Below are 20,582 nucleotides of genomic sequence, written 5' to 3' on the forward strand. Positions count from 1 at the left end.
AAGAGCCAAGATCATTCGGAGAGCAAGGAGTCTTAGAAGATTAGTGAGTCCAAGGTTGGATTCACTTGGTGTACATAAGAGGGAATGTATGGATATGATTGCTAAGCCCATACCGGAAAAATTCAAACAGAAGGAAACATTTGCACACTTACTGAGTGGACTTGTATCCATATCTGATGCCTTCTGAACCAGCCGGGACACATATTTACAATTGCTAGACAAGGCTTACCTGAAAATTTTGAAATTGGTCAAGCTTCGGTAAAGTAATCTATATTTATTCATTCTTTCAATTCTTTCACTAGTCTTTGGCATTGATGCCAAAGGGGGAGTGTATATAGTGTGAAAAATATCAGATAGAAAAATATGGGAAGGATACCAAAAAGGAGTGTATTTCTCAGGGGGAGCATACTTCAGGTTGAACCGACAGGGAATTTATTTTTCACATGAGTGTTGCCAACAATGCCAAAGGGGGAGATTGTTGGCATTTGACACTCATTGGATTCATATGTTGTCATTGATGGAAACATGGCAACATGGTAACTTGGAAACAATATTCATAAAAAAGCATACACCAGCATTAGGAGGCATTCACCAACAAACACTGGCATTGGAGAATCCAGGGTTACACCGGCACCGGCACTGACATGGGCATCCAGCACTTCAGTGAAGCTGACATTAGGCTTGGACCCGAAGGAATTTTTATTTGTAAAATCATTTTGTAATTATTGTACAAGGCCGACATTGTATATCTTTTGTAATGCATTGTAAGCTGACATAAGGCATATTGTTTGTGAAGGGTATATAGGTCAATTTGTTAAGGACATTATAGATATTGATGAGATATATTGTAATAAGGATATAGGAGACTGTGTAATGCAAAGTATATGTATGTAGATCATTTGTATGTGAATTTTATATTATGTAATGATCTGTAGATAGTTTGGAAAGTGTTCTTGGAGGAGATGAGATACCTTTAGAAATTTTCAAGGTCTATAAACCAGGTTAGAGAAGAACTATAATTGGAACTCTTTTTGGCATAGGAGATGCATTTTGTGAGTTCATTACTACCTTTTTATTTCAGCAAAAGCTTGTAGTCAATGAGACTCTTTTGTGATGAGCAGTGTGCAAGCCCCCATCTTATGTAATATCTTTCAAATGGCCAATGAACTAATATTGTGGGTCACAAATCCCACCGTGGTTTTTCCTCTTTGAGGTTTTCCATGTATAAATTGTGTGTGTTATGGTGTTCATTTATGTGGATGGTTTATTTGCTTCAAGTTATATGTTTTTTCATATACCGATTTATATGTGTATGTTATAAAAGGGTAAAATTATATCTTATCAATAGAACACTGATTCGCCCCCCCCTCTCAGTGTTCTTGGATCTCAACACATCTTACATGATTATTACATTTATTTATACAAACCCTCAACTCATGAAATAGATGTTGGTTAAACCCTCAATACAAATTACAAAATAATATCCTCACATGCTACAACAATACATGTGGACCAAAACAATGTTGGCTAAGACATAGTTAGGACCCAAATCAATACCTCAAATATGAAACGCCTCCAAAAATCATGCCTCAATCATCCTAAACATGCTACAACCACCAAGAATGTCACATAACATGAAGAGCACCACTAGATAAATAAAATCTTCAATAATATGTACAACAATCAATGCGGACCACCAATACGCATAGAACATGACCTAGATGGATTAAGGCAAGATGCTATCTCCTTATCCTATTCAAAGAAAGTGTTATTTTCATGAATTTCAATTGGTTGAATTGATGGTGTAATGAATGAATTTGTAATGCATTTCTAGATGATTGTGCTTCTGATACCTAGGAATGCTTAGTTTGTTAATTATTATAATTAAGTGACGATAGGAAATGAGATTGAATAAGGTAAGTATGTAGTTGAATTTGTGTGTGACATTAAATGAAATTTTAGTGGTGGAAAGTAAGGCTAGGATATCAAGTTTTATGCTTAATATAGACAATTGCCTGGCTAATGGTGTTGCAAGGTGTGTGCCCTTGGTCTCCTTGTGTTGTGCAGCGCATCGCTTGAGTTTTTGACATGGCTTAACCACCTCCTATGGATTCTATAATTCTAGTGGTTGTATCGAGCATTAACAGGTTGATATTTTCATACAACGGCAACCGCACTTGTAACAAGTGGTACCAGAGATTGGTCACAGGTTCAAACCCCTCACTTGCACTTGGGGGGGATTATTGCAAGGAGTGTGTCCTTGGTCTCCTTGTTTTGTGCAGTGCATTGCTTGAGTTTTTGACATGGCTTAACTGCCTCCTGTGGATTGTATAAGCCTAGTGGTTGTATCGGGCATTAACAGGCTGATCTTTTGGTGCAATGACAACCGCACTTGTAACAAATAGCATGTAGGGAAATGACCATAAGTGGTTGGAGTAAAAATATGATGTTAAATTTTTCTTTTAGTAGTGAGATTTGTGGGATGCAAAATTCATCTTCTATTAACAAAGTAATCAATTAGAAACAAGGGAAATCACGAATCCCTATCCTAATCAGAATTTAACAAACAATACAATGGAATAACACAAGCAAGAAACAAGAATTATAAATCATCAAATCAATCAAAAACTCCCTATTCCGCGACTACGTAGAACTTCCATTGCTCTTCTCCTCTTCATGGTATGATGGCTCTCAGCTATTGCGCTGGTAACCTACAAGTGACACAAAGATTCAAAGTTTGTGATTGTTGAAAATGGAGATTGGATGCTCAATTTATAGATTTTTGGAGAAGATTGATTGAAAGTTGGAACAGATTGATCAAGAGGTGGAACTCGGGTGAGCTCAAATAAAAATTGATAGTTGAACTACTGATTGTAGGAGTGAAACTCAATAGATTGAATAGATTAATTGAGTCAACTAATTGAGAAAAGGCTGACTGAAAGAAGAAAAAGAATGATTGGTGGAAATAAAGAAGATGACACAAAGAGCTTAATTTAGAAAAAGCTAACTGAAAGATGGAAATAGAAGTTGAAGAGATAAATGATTTGATTAATTGATTGATTTAATTAATTAATTTAGCATGTGCTTGCATTTAGATTTAGATTATTAATTTAATCTTTGCATGAGATATTATTCAAATAATTGAATTTATTAATTCAGTTTAGCATTTGAATATATTTAGAACTTAACTTTGATTTTCAATTTGGTTTTTGAAATCATGCACATGTAATTGAATTTGGAAGAAATTAGAAGAATATGAAATTAAATGGAACTAGACTTTGGGGATTTGGACATGGAGAGCTAGAAGAATTAATTAGTTAATTAAATAATTTAAAGAAACTATTTAATTATTTAGAAATGGAATTTAATTAAATAATAAAGATTATTTGAATTAAAGGATAAAATCACAATTAATTAAATAATAAATATTTAATTAATATTTAAAAGAGGGTTGAATGATTAGATGATTAGAGATAGAAATTGAATAATTAGCAATTTATCTAAACAATAAAGATTATTTAAATTGGAGAATTAATTAGAATTAATTAAATAATAAATATTTAATTAATATTTAGAAAATGATTAAAATGGTTAAATGATGATAGAATAGAAAAATAGAATAATTAATAAGATGGTGAGGAAATATGAAATTAGAAGAATAAGATTAATTAACTTAATTAAATAATAAAGATAATTATTTAATCAATTAGAAGAATAATTAATACATGATCAATGAGACATTTTTAGGTGTCTACATTTGCCCCTCTTTGAGACAATGATGAAATGACATTGTTTCAAAGAAAATAAAAAATTTCCTACCCTAGTATGCCCCAGTTATACTTAGGGTGTAATGCCCCCTCAAGAGATTGTTTGTCCATTAAAGACATGAATGATCTCTCGAAAAAAGAAGAATGTGAGATGAAAGATAGAAGAATGGTTAGTTGATTAGAGATAAAGATAGGTGATGTGAAGATGATATTGAGATAGAATATGAGAGAATGAACCTTAGAATGAAATAGAATAAAAGTTAGATGAGAAAATGATTTAGAAAGAGATGATGAGAGAAGAGTGTTTTAGAAAGAACATGGGAAATCAACAGACTATCAATAAGTAGATGAGATGAGATGAGAATGAAATTGAATGAATCACAAACCTATGTCACATATTTATTGCGTCAATATATATTCATCATTGAGCCTTATTATTGAACAATGGAGCTTAGCACATCAGGGTATAAGGAACCAAGATGTAAAGATATCTCATTGAAGAAACAAACACATAGCAGACACGCAACAAACAAAGAAAAAGATAATGCCTATCATAGCTCCTCTAGTCACTTGTGGACATCCTTGAGTAGCATAGGAACAATATCTATCGCCAAATGATAAAAAGATAAAGACTAACCCAGACAAAATTCAGCAGCTATACTGACCTTGTGCCTTCGTTCTCAGTTGCTTGATGTGATGGTTGATAATGTCTGATCTCAGAAAGTTGTGGACCCCATTTAAGACTGACCTGTCTGATTTCGAGTGTATCCTCTTCTATTTAAGACAAGATAATTATCACTTTGATATGGATATGATACGATTGATAAGACAGTTTGATCAGTTGATTTCAGATGTTTGACTAGATAGTCATATCCTTTGTTAACTTCATGCGAAGTGTTTGTTGGATATCTGCTAGGGTATTTGTTTCTCACAAGATATTTTATTGCAAGTTTTTCTGATTGATTGATTTTTTATTTTTAGTTCTTTTCCAGGAGCTTTTTCGATGTTTTTGGATTATGTAGATCGATATTTGAATGTTTTTGGATGATTTTCAGGATTGTATTTGAATGTTTTTGAATGATTTTTTCCAAGATCGTATTTGAATGTTTTTGGTTGATTTTTTCAAGACATTATATGGATGTTTTTGGTATTTTTAATTTTTCAATTTTTTTTGGATTTTGTGGTTTTCAATTTTTGTGGATTTTGAGTTTTTCAATGTTTTTGGATATTTTTTCAAGACTTTATATGATTTTTTTGGATTTTTTCAAGACTTTATCTGATTTGTTTGGATTTTTTTAGGACTTTATACAATTTTTTGGATTTTTTCAGGGCTTTATCTGATTTTTAGGATTTTTTCAGTTATGCCCCCAGTGTGTAGACCTGTATGACATGATGATCTGCAAAATGTATGTGGAGACAAATGAATTTTTGACATGACCTATGTGAATGCAACATGTAGGATGAAGATGCATTTCCTATTCGAACAAGGTTGATTGTGTTTGTTTTTGCATTTGAATACACCAATTGAAATGGAGGTGCAAGACATTTCATAGATAAGCGGTCAATCGATCTCTAAGGTCCCGGGGATCATTCATCTCAACAAACTTAGTGACTAGGATTTACAAATGAAGACGTGGAAAACTTCCCTATTGGTTCTTAAAACTTTGATCTTCGTTTGCCCATGTGTGTGCAGATGCATTAATTCCCACTCTTATGTTCACTAAAGATCCTTAGCATCCTATATGACTAGCTACATGATTTTCTAACTTCAAAAGCATCCTGAATAGAGCCTCACTGCCAGCAAGCCTTGAGAGCTCCGATGAGGTTATAGACTGTAATTTCTCAAATATTGCTCCATTGCCAGTAGGCGTCCATAGCCCTGACGGAGTTACTTGCATGTTCCCATAGTCAAGCTTTTTATTGCATTTGTATACATGATATTTCAGTTATATATCATTGCTCTATTTGCCTTTAGATGGATATTTGGCATAGCTCTTTTTTTTTTTTTTCTTGACTTGTAAGTAATGAAACCTACTTGGGTGTGATAATTACAGCGGCGTTGAAGTAGATTTTTAGATTTTTCACTAGTCATATGATCAACTAGGTGTCTAGAATGAATTAGAGATCTTCTTAATGTGAGAGATATAGCAATTGATAGATTTTAGGTTAACAAGTCTCAAATAGTGAAATCACTACCCAACCATAAGCAAAGCGTCATCACAGAGTAATGTTGAGAATGAATGACCTTAGAACCTCAAAGACTTCATGTCCGAATATCTAAGAAAGGAAATGATCCTTGTTTTCCTTAGATGCAAACAGATGATAAACTTGAACAATTGCCTTGTTTTATTGATGTTGCTATATGCTAATGCAAAAACTTTTGAGAATGTGATGCATCTAAAAAAGCAACTATATGTAATGCAGTGTTTTTAAATGATATGATATGCAATGCGGAAAATAAAACCTAAACTAACCCGGCCTTTAGGTATAATATTTGTGTAGGTAGTTCATTGGTCTTTGTTTGAAAAGTCGGAAAAAGATGTCTTTCCCAATAGGATATAAGGACTCAGCTAAGTGTATATGTTCAACATCTCCAATGTTGATTTTATTAGTTTTTGGAGTTTTCTGGGTAATCAGAGGGAAATCTAGCTCTAGAACTCATGAATTTAGGTATAGTCTTATCATTTTCAAATAAATCCAATCGTGGTAGGTTCTTTTGCCCCCAGTCTATCAAGTGTGGGTGTATGATGCAAATTGTTTTTGGTTTCAAAGTTGTGACATGAGCGGGTGTTATGCCTATTTTTATTGATGCACTTGAAGAGGATGATGAAGTCAACCAGATGTTGATCTTATTAACTGGTGTTACGCTTATTTTTTTCACCACTTTGGCATGTGATGATGGCATACATACAATTGTTGACAAGTTGCTCTGTGTAGTATAATCCCAGATTAGTGATTTCATTGATAAGGGGTTCATGAACAACTTGTGTAGAGGGATTGGGATCATGAGGAGAAATGGCAAGTTCGTTTGAGAGGGAATCTTGTGAGGAACATTGAGGACTATGACATGGAGATGAAGGGATGGAGGGACCTAGATCAAGATTTGGAGAAATAATGGGATCTTGTTTAGGACATGAAGGTAAAGGTATGCTTTGATCTTGGTTTGTAAAGGGATTACTATGAAGGATAGAAGGGATGTCTTGATCTTGTTTAGGAGGTGGATGTTGGATGGGACTTGAAAGGACACTTTGTTCTTGAGATGGAAGGGTTTGATTATGAATGGAATAGAAAAGAGTGAGGGGATCATCATAAGATTCTTGGTATGTGGGATCTTAATCAAAAATTGGGTAGGATGGAAGTAGTTGTTCTTGATCTTTATTTGTTTCAGGACTCATTTCTTCTGATTTTGGATCATCCTCTTGACATGGGGAAGGATTTTGGAAATGCATGGGAGATTCTTGGAATGTTTCAACATTTTGGCCTGATGAAGAAGGATTCCGAATGAGATTCTTTGAATCATGACTTGGATTAGATTGGTTTTGTATGATGGATAGACCTTGGGAGGTTGTGTTATTAGATAGAGATGGCATGGATTGGTTTTGTGTGACTTCAAAGGATGATGAAATGGTGGATAGATATAGTTGATTTAGGATTTGGTTGAAAGGGATTTGATTTTGGGTGAAAGATGTTTGATTTTGAGTGAAAGTTGTTTGATTTTGGTTAAATGAATTTTGATTTGGACTTTGGTTGAAAGGGATTTGATTTTGGTTGAAAGAGGTTTGATTTTGGTTGAATGAATTTTGATTTGGACATTGGTTGAAAGGGATTTGATTTTGGTTGAAAGAGGTTTGATTTTGGTTGAATGAATTATGATTTGGACATTGGTTGAAAGGGGTTTGATTTTGGTTGAAAGAGGTTTGAATGTTAGGTTGATGTGAATTTTTATTTAGACATTGGTTGAATAGGGTTTGATTTTGGTTGAAAGGGGTTTGAATGTTGGGTTGATATGAATTTTTATTTGGAATTTGGTTGAATGGGGTTTGATTTTGGTTGAAAGGGGTACTTTGAATTTTGGGTTGATGTGATTGGTATGAATGATGTAGTGGGTTGAAAGAAAAAGAAGGTTTACATGACTCTAATGTTGGTTGAACGTAGGTAGGAATGGATTTGTTGAAGAGTGAAGGTTGGCATGTTTGAATGGTCTCACAAGAATAGGAAGGTTGGTCTGATATTGATTCCCTTGTGGCCATCACTTCTCTCATCATGTTTTCTAACCAGCCCCTATGGTTGTCAGGACTAGCCATGAATGTCACTTGTTGTTGCATGGTGATAGAATAGGAATGGAAGGGATCAATCCTCCACCTTCCCTATGAAATGTATAATTCCAATCCATGATGTTTGCTTGTTTGGTTTGGACCTAGGATCACAACATGTAAGATATTTTCTCCATTTCTCTGGATGTGATAATGTTTGATTTGTTGAACTTGACAAACTTGTTTGAGTTGAGGTTGAGTTTGATTGGTCCTCTGATTGTGATTTGGACGTTTGGCATATGACTTCCTAGGATGATTATGCAAATGATGATGAACTAAGACAGACATATATGAGGTCTAGATGAAGATCAAAATGATAATGTAGGACTATGTAACTAATATGGATGATAATGCAAAAGACTTAGGATGATAATGAGGATGTAAGTGGGACTAAGAAAGGACGTAGGACGATAATGAGGACGTAAGTGGGACTATGCAAAAGATGTAGGATGATAATGAGGATGTAAGTGGGACTATGCAAAAGACGTAGGACAAAAATGAGGATGTAAGTGGGACTATGCAAAAGACATAGGATGATAATGAGGATGTAAGTGGGACTATGCAAAAGACGTAGGATGAAAATGAGGATGTGATTGGGACTATGCAAAATACTAATTACTATGTAAGGGATTGCCTGTGGTCACAAGTATGTAAGGACTTTTGAGAATTAGTTTCAAAATAGACTTTGTTTTTGGTAACTTCGTATGTAGGACAATGTTTTGTAGTTTTCCAAATCTAAGAACAATTGTTGCTAGGTATGTATAGCTGACTGACTCAATTTTCATACAGTCTCAAAAATTTAGAGATACATGGGATAGGGCCTGAAATAGCCCAAAGGACTAACTCAATACTAGTCTATCACAATGATACATAAAAAAGAACGGAATACAATCTTAGGTTGGATAGTGGACACCATTCAGTGAGGCCCCTGTAGCAAAATACCGAAACAAGATGGACAGATAGAGAGTCTGGCAGCACTGGCTCCACTCCATGGCACACACTTCTGGGGCATGCCAATCTCTCTTACCCCAAAGATCCGAAGATCTTATCACCAAGGGATTTCTATCTCATAATGTAAGGTACATGAGGGGTATCTATGGGGTACGATCCGCACTTCCGAAACCACTGAATGTAGGATTTTTGGTAACTAAATTGGTTCTTAGTATTAGGTTTTGAGGGGTACCAATCCAACAATGGATTCTCAGAGCAAGCCACTTAAGGCTTTAGTTGAGCTTATCAGTGTAGGGAAGGCCCCCACATATGTCGAATTCACTCAACACTCTAGCCATCTGACCAGTATATTTATATAGCGGCTTGAAAACCCACTCGAGAGTACGTTGGGAGAGATGATATCCCCAACGCATCCCAATCCAAAGTACCTCTATGGGGTGATGAAATCCTTAGTCAAAGATACCTCTCACTACATAGAATAAAATAAAATTTGGATGTCATTGTCACCTTCCTTCTTTCTCCCAAAAGCCCGATGGCAGGTAGAAAGTCAGTTAGTGCAACTGTAGGTCCACCCCAGACAGAATGAAAAGTTCTTTACCTTAAAAAAAAATAGAAAATGATTTAATCTAATGCAGCCTGATTCATGTTCATTTTATAGCCCCAAATTTAGGTGTTGGATCCGCATGTGCATGTCAATTTTAAACACCAAATCCAAGAATGAAGGCATACATGTCAATTTTAACCATTTGTTTGATTTTTAAGCACTAGAAACCAAGTGTGAGATACACGCATGTCAATTTTATCCCATGTTCATTTTAAACACCAACAACAAAGTGTGAGATTATCCATGCATGTCCTTTTTAACTGTTGTTGATTTTAAGCACTAAAAAATTGAAGTGTGAGATTATCCATGCATGTCCTTTTTAACTGTTGTTGATTTTAAGCACTAAAAATTGAAGTGTGAAGTGTGCATGCAAATTTACTAATCTAATCCTCTCTGCGAATCCACCATAGGCTACAAATAGAAGATTAGTAGTAAAATTAAACCAACAAAAAATAGAAACTCAAAACTTGACAAAGGAGATTGTGTGATACTACCTGAGTGATTGTGTGATACTTACAGACCGAATGTGTAAATCTGACAGATCGAATGCGTAAATATGAGACTGAATGCGTGATGATATCTGGTTAATTGCGTAGCAATAATAGCTTGATTACGTGATAGAATGAAGACAACAAAAAAATTAGAAAAATACAAGAAAACTAAACCCGGTCAGGAACCTGCGAAACCAATTGTGAAGCCCTAGCCAAATCCCTCATCATCCATTCAATATTGATTAGATCATATTTAACTATATAAGAAAGAACTAGGCTATTATATCTGTCTAAGGCCAATTGTTCTTCTGAATCCTGTATCAATTTTTCTACCTGGAGAACTTTTTGATATCGTTTGGATTCTCTCCTTTGTTGTTTTGTCCTTCTTGCACCTGAAATCTTGAATTGAACTTTTCTTGCCATAAACAGTGTTAATCAAATCATGAAATAAAAAGAAATTTAATCCCAGATTAACCAATTTTAAGGTAGAATTAAACAAAATAGATATAACACAGAAGAAAAATATAAATAGCAAAGCTTCCTATGAATGTGTGATCCCAAAAGGGCAATTGCGTGATCTGGACAGGGCGATTGCGTGACCCTGTCTGAATGAATGCATGACCCCGAAGGGTCGAATGCGTGATTCTATCTATGTTAGGATTCCCACAGAGACTGAGAGGGGGGGTGAATCAGTATCTAACCTGTAATAAGATTTTCTCAACTTAAAACATGTAGAGCATATTAATATTGTATACTGGTAAACAAAAAGTAATGCAATAAACAAAGATAAAAACAACCACATGAAAAACACACCATAACACAATATTTTAATGGGGAAACCCGATGTGGGAAAAACCTCGGTGGGATTTGTGACCCACAATATTCACTTACTAGCCAATAAGAGAATATTACTACTACAAGAGGGACCTGCACATGCAGGAAGGTCAAGTGCCTAGAGCTCACTGCTCAATTACAAAATGGGAAGTCTCACTGACTTACAAAATAGATTATACAAATCCAATATCTTGTACTACTTCAAAAGAGCATCTACTATGCCAAATCCAGTACTGGTTTATAGCTCTGCTTCTTACATAAACCCTTAACCTATAATTCGCATAATAGGTCTGCCTTATTTCACCTAATTACATTCCTCTAAAAATGTTCTATAATGATCTCTCTTATATAAGAGTCATTTTACAACTTGCCAAGTCGGCTTACAATTATTTTTCAATAATAAACAAAATATATTAACAACAAAATTCATGTCGGCTTCTGTGTCGGTATGCTTCCTTTCACTATCGGTGTCGGTGGTCTGTGTGCTGGTGTAGAATCTAACTTTGTTGGTGCCGGTGGATTGCCTTGTCAGTGTCATAGGATTGTAAGGTTACCATCAATGAAAAAACCTTCAATCACCTACAATGTCTCATTGGAGTGTGCATTTGCCAATAATCTCCCCCTTTGGCATTTATGGCAACACTCGTGAGAAAAATTCAGAAGTGTATCCAAAAATTAAAGTCCAAAAATTGTTACCAAAAATGTGTGGTCCCCCTGAGAAGATGATCCTTAAGTTATTGGATTTTTCTCATACCACTACTCCCCCTTTGGCATCAATGACAAAGGTTGTGAAAATTTCAATAGAGTGTAGTTCCTATTTCAACCTTGTAGCCGGTTGGTTACAATCTAAAAAAGTTCTGTCAAAACCAAATTCAAGTTCTCAATGAACTTTTAACTATCTTTTATTGCTGCCTTTGTTCATTGAACTATACCAATGAGGTGTTGCATTTTCTCTACTAGTGTTTTATGTCCTTGTACCAATGCATCAGATATTTCTTTCCTTAAGGATGGTAGGTAGTCCAATTGTGGGCTTAGTCTTAATTTCAGATCCTTAGCCTTACTTTTGATTCTCTCATTTTCTCTTTCTAGCTTTAGTAATTATTCCTCAAAACCCGTTATCTTTTGCTCAAAAACTGATAATGAATAAGATGAATTAATAAAATTGTCAGCTAGTTGATTTATTTCCTCCTGTATCTTGTTGATCTTCTTGTCTATATCAACTCTCAAAAAGTTAGTCTTACAAGTATCTCTGTACAAAGTTTTGAATTCATTTAATGTGCTACATAATTTCGGTAGAAGTGTGTTAAACTGCCTTGTACACTTCTTTATTTGTTCCTCAAAGAATTTCTATTTTTCCTTTTCTAACCTCTCTTTGAATGTGTCCTCCTTTATTTGTTCAACTGTCACTATGTTGTCAATAATATACTTAGACAATGTGTCAAGTTGACTCAAAGAGTCCTTATTATCTATATTACATTTTGGAGCTATCATCTTCAAAATTGGAATTGTGTCATCTATAGCCTTATATGCCTGTGAACTATAGTCTGTTATTTTCTTTAGAGAGTCTAAAAGAACTTCAATTACATTTCATGTCTTGAATCCTACAATTGAAGAGACAACACTCTAAATTCCACCAGTGGGAGCAATATCCTTGCTTGTGGTGGCCTCTGGTAGGTCAGTCTGTGTTTCCATTTCCTTAAGCAATGGTTTGTTTTGCTCAGCAGTTGTCGGTGGCACTGATTCTGTATTAACATGTTGCATGTTGCTCTACTTGTTGCTCTATTTCTTGTTGTTCTATTTTCCCATCTGTTGGTTTACCTTCAGTGTTATCTGTGTTATCAGTTACCGGTGGCTCACTAGCCTTGTCTGTCTTACCGGTTGTGTCCTTATCTACCATAATGTTGACCTTCTGAGTATCAACATCTATTGTATATAATACCTCAGAATTAGGATTTGTATCCTCCTATGATATATCCATATTCTCATTAGTCAGTTGATCTTTAGTTGTTGTTACCGGTGGAGTATTTAGAGGTGGTGGGGATAAGTTATCTTTTATTTTTATGCTTGGAGGTCCACCAACCTTTCCTTTTCCCTTATCCTTGTCTTTCTGATATGCCTTGATTGGTTTAGGGTTTCTATATTCTTCCTATTTTTCCTTCTCAATAAGGAATATATCTCATGCATTAACAGTTTCCTCTACAACCTCATTTACTCTACCAACCATAAGTGCTACATGTCGGTGTGCAGTTGAGACTACTGTCTGGTTAGCCTCTGAGATCATATCATCTATCTCTTTAGGTGAGTTAACAGGATAAACAGCAAGTAGTTTCTCAAACTTTATTTTCTTGTCAAGCTCTACAATAGCTTGCCTTCTAGCTTCAAGTCTTTTAAATAGTTCTATCGGTACTTCATCTACAATTTGCATCAAAAATTTCTTGTAGAGATCCAAGTGTAGAATTACATTGTTTTCAACTTTCTCCTTGTCATCAACTGATAATGTGTCATATAGTTTGTTGATGTTTTTCAACTGTCCTTCCTCTATTATTTCATCTAGCAGTTTGTCAATTGGAGCAATATTTTGTTGAGTCCTTTTCTTTGGTGTTAACTTTTTCTTCTTTGGAGTTATCTTTTTAACCGGGGGCCTCACTGCCTGTTGTTTTTGTCTAGTTCTTCTAGGCAAAGGTGTGGATATCGGTGAATGTTCCCTTTTCCTTAAAACTCTTTTAAATGCAGCTGGCATGTCACTCTCTAAAGAAGTTGCAACCGGTGAAAGGTGAGTTTCTGGTTGCTGTGCCTGTAACTCATCTTCAGTGATACCGATTTGTTTCAGTACATCTTCTTTGATATCCTTAGCCTGCCTTGAACCTCTCCTCACTATTGCTTCTACTTTCTTCACTCTCTTCTTGAATTGAATTTGATTTTCAATGGTTTCAGCACTGCCAAATACCTCTTCCTTAGGTTCATTGGGTTCTTCTAGAAGGGCTTTAGCATATGTTTCAATGATGTGATCATCTATCTCATAACCCATTTCAGTAACCCAAATTGTTCTTGGGATAATTGCTTCCATCCAAATTTCATCCTTCTTAATCACAAAACATATGTCATCCTTATACTTATCTACAATTTTTTGTGATAATCTTACTCTAGTGTTCATCCGAGCTTTCAGTGCTTGAAATTATTCATTAATATTATTTTCTCTATTTTCACCCATGTTTCTCAATAAGTTAGATAATTGTTTGCCTACCAGTATGTCAAATCCAAGGTTCTTATTACCTATACTGAGCACCTATTTGGTTATATGTAGCATTAAGCAAACACGTAAGTTACCAAATCTTAATGTCCCTTTCTTATCCTTCTTGATCTTTCCCATATTGTCAATCAATTCATCCTTTAACCATTCACACACATCAATTTTCACATTATCCTTAATCATGTCATAAGCACTCTTTATGCATAAGCTGGAAACTAAATTTAGTCTATTTGCATGTGTTGTTTTGTAGCCTAGAATCATGCTAATGAATCTCACATTTATGTCAGTTACATCATTCACCCTTAAGGACCTTTTGTCAGATGTTGCACCTGTTAGGTTCATTACTAGGTCATTTGAGACCTTCTTTGTCTTGTCAGGTCTGTTAACGGTGGAGGGTAACCCCGTTACAGCTTTTACAGCTTCCTTAGTGATTTTGTGAATTGAATCCAGCTAGAAAAATTCACCATGAACCCTTCTCAATACTATCCTTATCACTTCCTTAGGGAAATCCAGAATGTAGAGAATTTCTGTGAATCCTAAGGTTTCAATTATTTTGTGTTCAGGTTTCACATTACTGGAATCATCAGAAATAACAGTCTTGAACATGTTCTTAATTTCTTCATCACCTAATTCTTCTATATGGCAATGAATATACATCCTAGGGTCTTCTGCAAAAACTACTCCTTTGGGGATTTGAGAAAAGCACCAACATTGTCATCCTTCTTTGCTATTTCAGGAACTAACTGAAAAATGGGCCTAGGGCACTTGATTACTTCCACTACAGTAGGGTTTGCTATGAATTCAGGTATAGAAGAGGATGCCATGATTATAATTACCTTTTTCTACCTTTGGAAAGATTGATTGCTGAATTGCTTTGCTTCTTTGCTCGAAATGCCTTAGCTCTGGAAATTTCGTGCTCTTCAAATGTTTGAATGCTCGATGAAGTAAAATGGAGTTGAAAACACTAATTAATAATGTCAATTTGCCAACTACCATATTTAATGTTTGTCGGTTAAGTACTCACTTAACATATCTGCCGATATAGAAGTAATTTCAACTCCTTACCATCAACCGAGGGAATAATAGTATATTTTTCATTTGATTGCCAAACCCTCAAAGAAATTTTCTTTAGTTGGATGAAGACTCTCCTGTCAGTGGAGTGTTACTTTCTTTTGTCGGTGGAGTGTTACTCTATTCTGTCGGTGGAGGAGTATTCCTATCAACATTCAATTCAGATTTCCTTATTCATTGTTTAGAGAATTCCTGCTTTACTTCTTCAACCTTTTCTTTACCTTTCAAACTAGGACCTTTGTTGTCTACCGGTGAGGACTTGCTTCTACAAAATTTAGCAATATGCACAATTTTGTTACATGCATAACAAGTCACATGATTTCTCTGAATAGCCTTTCCATAACCTATGCCGGTTTGTGTTCTGCATTGATTAGATAAGTGTCCAAATCTTCCACAAACATAACATCTTACATTCATTCTACAATTTTCAGAATTATGACCAACTTTGTTGCATTTTGAACATTGACCGGTGGGTGTATTGGTATTCTGATAATTTCTAGATCTACATTGATTTTCTCTATGACCAAACTTGTTATGGTTAAAGCATTTTCCATTAAATTTATAAGCAGTAGGTTGTCTTACCGGTTTTCCATGATCCTATGTGTTTGCAATACCGGAGCTTTCACCAGTTTCAAAGCCAAGACCATTAGTGTCACCATTAGGTTTCTGTTTCTTCAACAAGTTGCTAAGTTCTTCTGAGCTTTTCTTGTTTCAGCTTATTCATCAGATCACTAAGAGTTTCCTTTTCATCATTCTCATTTTGCATCTTTTCACAAAGTTCTCTTCTCTTGTTTCTTAAAATAGAAAGATTTTCTTGAAGTTCTTGAATAATATACTGAGCAGCCTTTAGATCATCTTCAAGTTCGATATTTTTCAATTTTTCTACATAATAGTCTGAGAGAGCTCCTTCTAGTTGTTTCATCAAGTTTTCCATCTCTACCGATGTCAAGATCTTCCTCAAGTTGTTAGGCTTCTGAAAATAGAGGACCAGGCTCTGATACCAATTATTAGGATTCCCACAGATACTGAGAGGGGGGGTGAATTAGTATCTAACCGGTAATAAGATTTTCTTAACTTAAAACATGTAGAGCATATTAATATTGTGTACCGGTAAATAGAAAGTAATGCAATAAATAGAGATAAAAACAACCACATGAAAAACACACCATAACACAATATTTTAACGAGGAAACCCTGTGTGGGAAAAACCTCGGTGGGATTTGTGACCCACAATATTCACTTACTAGCCAATAAGAGTATATTACTACTACAAGAGGGGCCTGCACATGCAGGAAGGCCAAATGCCTAGAGCTCACTACTCAATTACAAAATGGGAAGTCTCACTGACTTACAAAATGGATTATACAAATCCAATGTCTTGTACTGCTTCAAAATAGCATCTACTATTGTGAGATTTTGCCAAGATCTAGAGGCAATGGAAAGTACAAATAGAGAAAACAAAATAGATGATAGAAATAAATTGTATTCTATCAAGATGAAAATACTGATCAATTGGATCATCAAGTGATACATACAATGAAAATGAGCCTTCTTATATAGGCAAGGCTATATGGATATGTGAGCACACAAACATGACATGTGGCTCAATAAGAAACAAGGGTAGGTAGGAAATAGGTGTGGATAGGTAGGAGAAATAATATAATAGTCCACATGAGGTGGATCACCCATTGAATGTGGAGTGTAATAACAAGATCAACATCATAAAAGGTGGAAATTCTCCTACACACACTATCCCAATGTGGCACAAACACCCAAGTGTCTCATACCCAAACTACTATGAAATGCATTTCCTAAGTAAACTTAAGTAAGTGTAATAATATCCAAGATGAATAATTATTTACACCAACACCCCACCTTAAGTGCAACTTAGGGGAATGCACTTAAGTCTACAATTCAACTAAGCAATGCAAGATGGGTCCCGGCTACTAGGCCATGTTAGGTACCCATGTACAAATGCAAATGCATGAAAACCAATACAATGAAATCTCTCACAAAGTGGGGAAAGAGAGAAAAACCCAATGGGAAAAAACCCTCCCCCAAAAGAGAGATGAAAAACTAGATACAAAGAACTCTCATAGAAGTATGTGAAGGACAAAACCCAATGTGAGGAAAAAGTCCCCCCCACATGAGAGAAGAAGAGAAGCTAGGAAGCCCCCCCTAAATGTGGAATCTGCACCAATGATAGAAGCTTGATGTATGAAGAAACTGCTCCACGAACATCGAACAACATTCCTCCCCTTAGGAAGAAACAAAATCAAAGGTGTATCCATGAAGTCTCCCTAATCATGAAGGGAAGATGTATGAAAAAAACTCATGATAAAAGGAATCTCTGAAAATTGCTCAAGTGTGCCCATGTCGATGCTGAAAGATACCCCCTCCAAAGGTGGTAAACTATGCCACACTGCTGAAAAAGGCACTCCAAGATCTAGTGGAGATGGATGTAGAACATGTCCCAAAGACTCACATGTCTCCTCAAAAGATAAAGAGACCTCCTCCAACTGTTGTACATAAGTATCCACAATCATATCAACCTCTAAAGATTGATCATGTAGAGAATGCACAAGAGGATCAGAGTGTTCTCTCACAACAATCAAAGAAGGATCACCTTCATCAAAGAGAAGATGAATGTCATCAATGATGTCTCCCAAATCTGCAATGTAGGATTCCACAAACAAGCGTGCAATGTCTGTCATGTAATCATCCCACGAATTTGAAGCTGGAAGACAATGAATATCCTGTTGCACTGAATCACATGCTATCTACATCATCAGGTGCAATAGGTGATGTGATATCAATATGAGGAGATGAAATACAAGACTCAAGAATGGGTTCACATGTGAGAATCCCCATGTTCAAGTTCCCAAAGTTCTCCTCAAAATCTGAACCATCACAAGAAGTGTGATCATCATGTGTAGAATCATCAAATGTGAAATCATCATCATCAACAAAATCTGAAAAGGAGTATAACTAAGATGCCTAATCAACCACCCCAGTTGCAATGATAGCTCTAGTCTCCAAGTCTCGAATGAAAACTGACTCAGGTGTGAACTCCACAACTCTCTTAGTTGCGCCATGTGTGATTTGATAGATAGAAAGGAGATTGTTTGTCAAGTGGGGTACACACAACACATTATTGAAGGAGTTATCCCCAATGTCAATAGATCATTTCCCAATCACATCCATGTATGTATGATTGCCCATCAATACCTGCAGCATGGTGCAAGGCTCAAATGTAGAGAACATAGACTGTGAAGATGTCATATGATGAGAAGCCCCTGAATCTAGAATCCATCTCTCTAAATCATAACTGATAGTAGCACATAGAGATTTTTATTTTCTTGTCCCAAAAGAGTGAGTCTTCCCACTTGTAGAAGCCATGAATGCTTGCCCTTTTCCTTTTGAATGTGAGGAAGTGGAAGTTGATGAATCATCCTTCTTGTTGACATTAGGCAAATCAATGTTATGTTTTTTGATGATATGTGTGAGCTCATCAATCTTCTTAGAATGGCAATGATGCTCCTCATGACCAAACTTTTTACAATAGGCACAAGTAGGTCTCTCCCTCTTTGGTGAGTTATCCCTCTTGGAAGAGGATGAATCTCCTTGTTGTGGAGAAGATGGTGCTTTGTCCTTAGGCTTTGATTGCCATTTCTTCTTGTTTGAGTTGTCCTTTCCTTGATTTCCTTTGTTCCCTTGATTTGCCACTAATGCTTGAGCCTTAGAAGTCTTAAGAATGCCCATGCTTATCAACTTAGTTTGTTCCATCATCAACATTTCATTGAAAGCATCAAATGTAGGCATTGTGTAGCTTGAACCCATTGTCATCCTATGGGTTTGCAAACTAGAAACAAATGCGACATATTCTTGTGGAAGCTTGCCTATCAAGTTGAATATCAATTGAGTATCCTTCTTATCAATGCCACAATCTTTGAGTTGTGCCCTCAACTCATTTTCCTTAGTGATATAATCTTGTATAGTATCAAAGTTATTGGGATCTAACATGGTGAGATCACTATCAATTTGATATCCCCTAATCTCATCAACTTGACCATACAAGTCTTGAAACTTTTTCCAAGCATCCTTGATTAGAGTACACTTCTCAATATGAAAAATGAGATCCTTTGATACACACTTTCTTAAGGTACCAATTGCCATGATATTTTTAGTGAGCCAATCTAAGTGACCAATTGGATCAACCTTAGGATCAGCGGGAGCAACAATAGTTCCATCAATGTAATGCGTTAGTCATTTTTCCATAAGTTTACTCCATGCATCAATTTTCCAAGTAGCATAATTATGAGGAGTTAATAGAGGAAACTTAGAAGAACCCATAGCAGCAAAAAGGAAGGAACACAAGAGCACAAAAGCACAAGATACACCCCCCCCCCAAATTCACTCAATCAAGAAACCCCCCAAAATGGTGATTTTAGCACTTTATACTTAGTGCATATACAATGGGCCACTTGCAAACAATGGAAAGGTGGAATTTTGATTTTGTTTTAAAACTGCTCAAAATGAGATCTAAGAGACTTCAACAAATACTGCTAGTGATCTAAACTGAGATCCAAGCAAAATGCAAGTACCAAATATGCCAAAAATAGCCAAATACTAAAAGTACAATTTCTACTTAAAATCAATGCAAACAGATGGCAGATTATGAAAGTAGAAGAAAAAATATGCACTTTCAAAAAAATGGCACCTGAAAAGGAGTCCATATGAGCCCAAACGAAGCCTCCAAAGTTGTAAAAATCAGGATTTCACGATTTTTGAAAAACCTGTATCCAAAATTCAGAAAACTCCTACATCACTGTACAGATCACAAAATTCTACCTCAAAACAAAAACAATTGCTCGAAAAAATGAGTCCGGATGAGTGAGATATCGCTATTTGAAAAATGCCTGCAAAATTAAAATTTCTAGAAAATTTCCGCCGCAGCGTCAAACTTCAAATGCCTCTAGATTTGGCCTCCAAAGTCCGATATGGATGAAACAAAAGGCAAAACTGACTTTCTTGGACCTCCTAAATCCAATGATGACCTCAGATTTGATGCAACAAGCTTCAATAAAAACCTGCAATAGAAAGATCCAAAATGCAAACCCCAAATAGCATCAAATTTCTCTCAATTAGCAAACCAATGACACTCTAATGGCTCTGATACCATGTGAGATTTTGCCAAGATCTAGAGGCAATGGAAAGCACAAATAGAGAAAACAAAATAGATGATAGAAATAAACTATATTCTATCAAGATGAAAATACTGATCAACTGGATCATCAAGCA

The sequence above is a fragment of the Cryptomeria japonica genome, chromosome 9 (assembly GCF_030272615.1).
Source record: "Cryptomeria japonica chromosome 9, Sugi_1.0, whole genome shotgun sequence".
Classification (NCBI taxonomy): domain Eukaryota; kingdom Viridiplantae; phylum Streptophyta; class Pinopsida; order Cupressales; family Cupressaceae; genus Cryptomeria; species Cryptomeria japonica.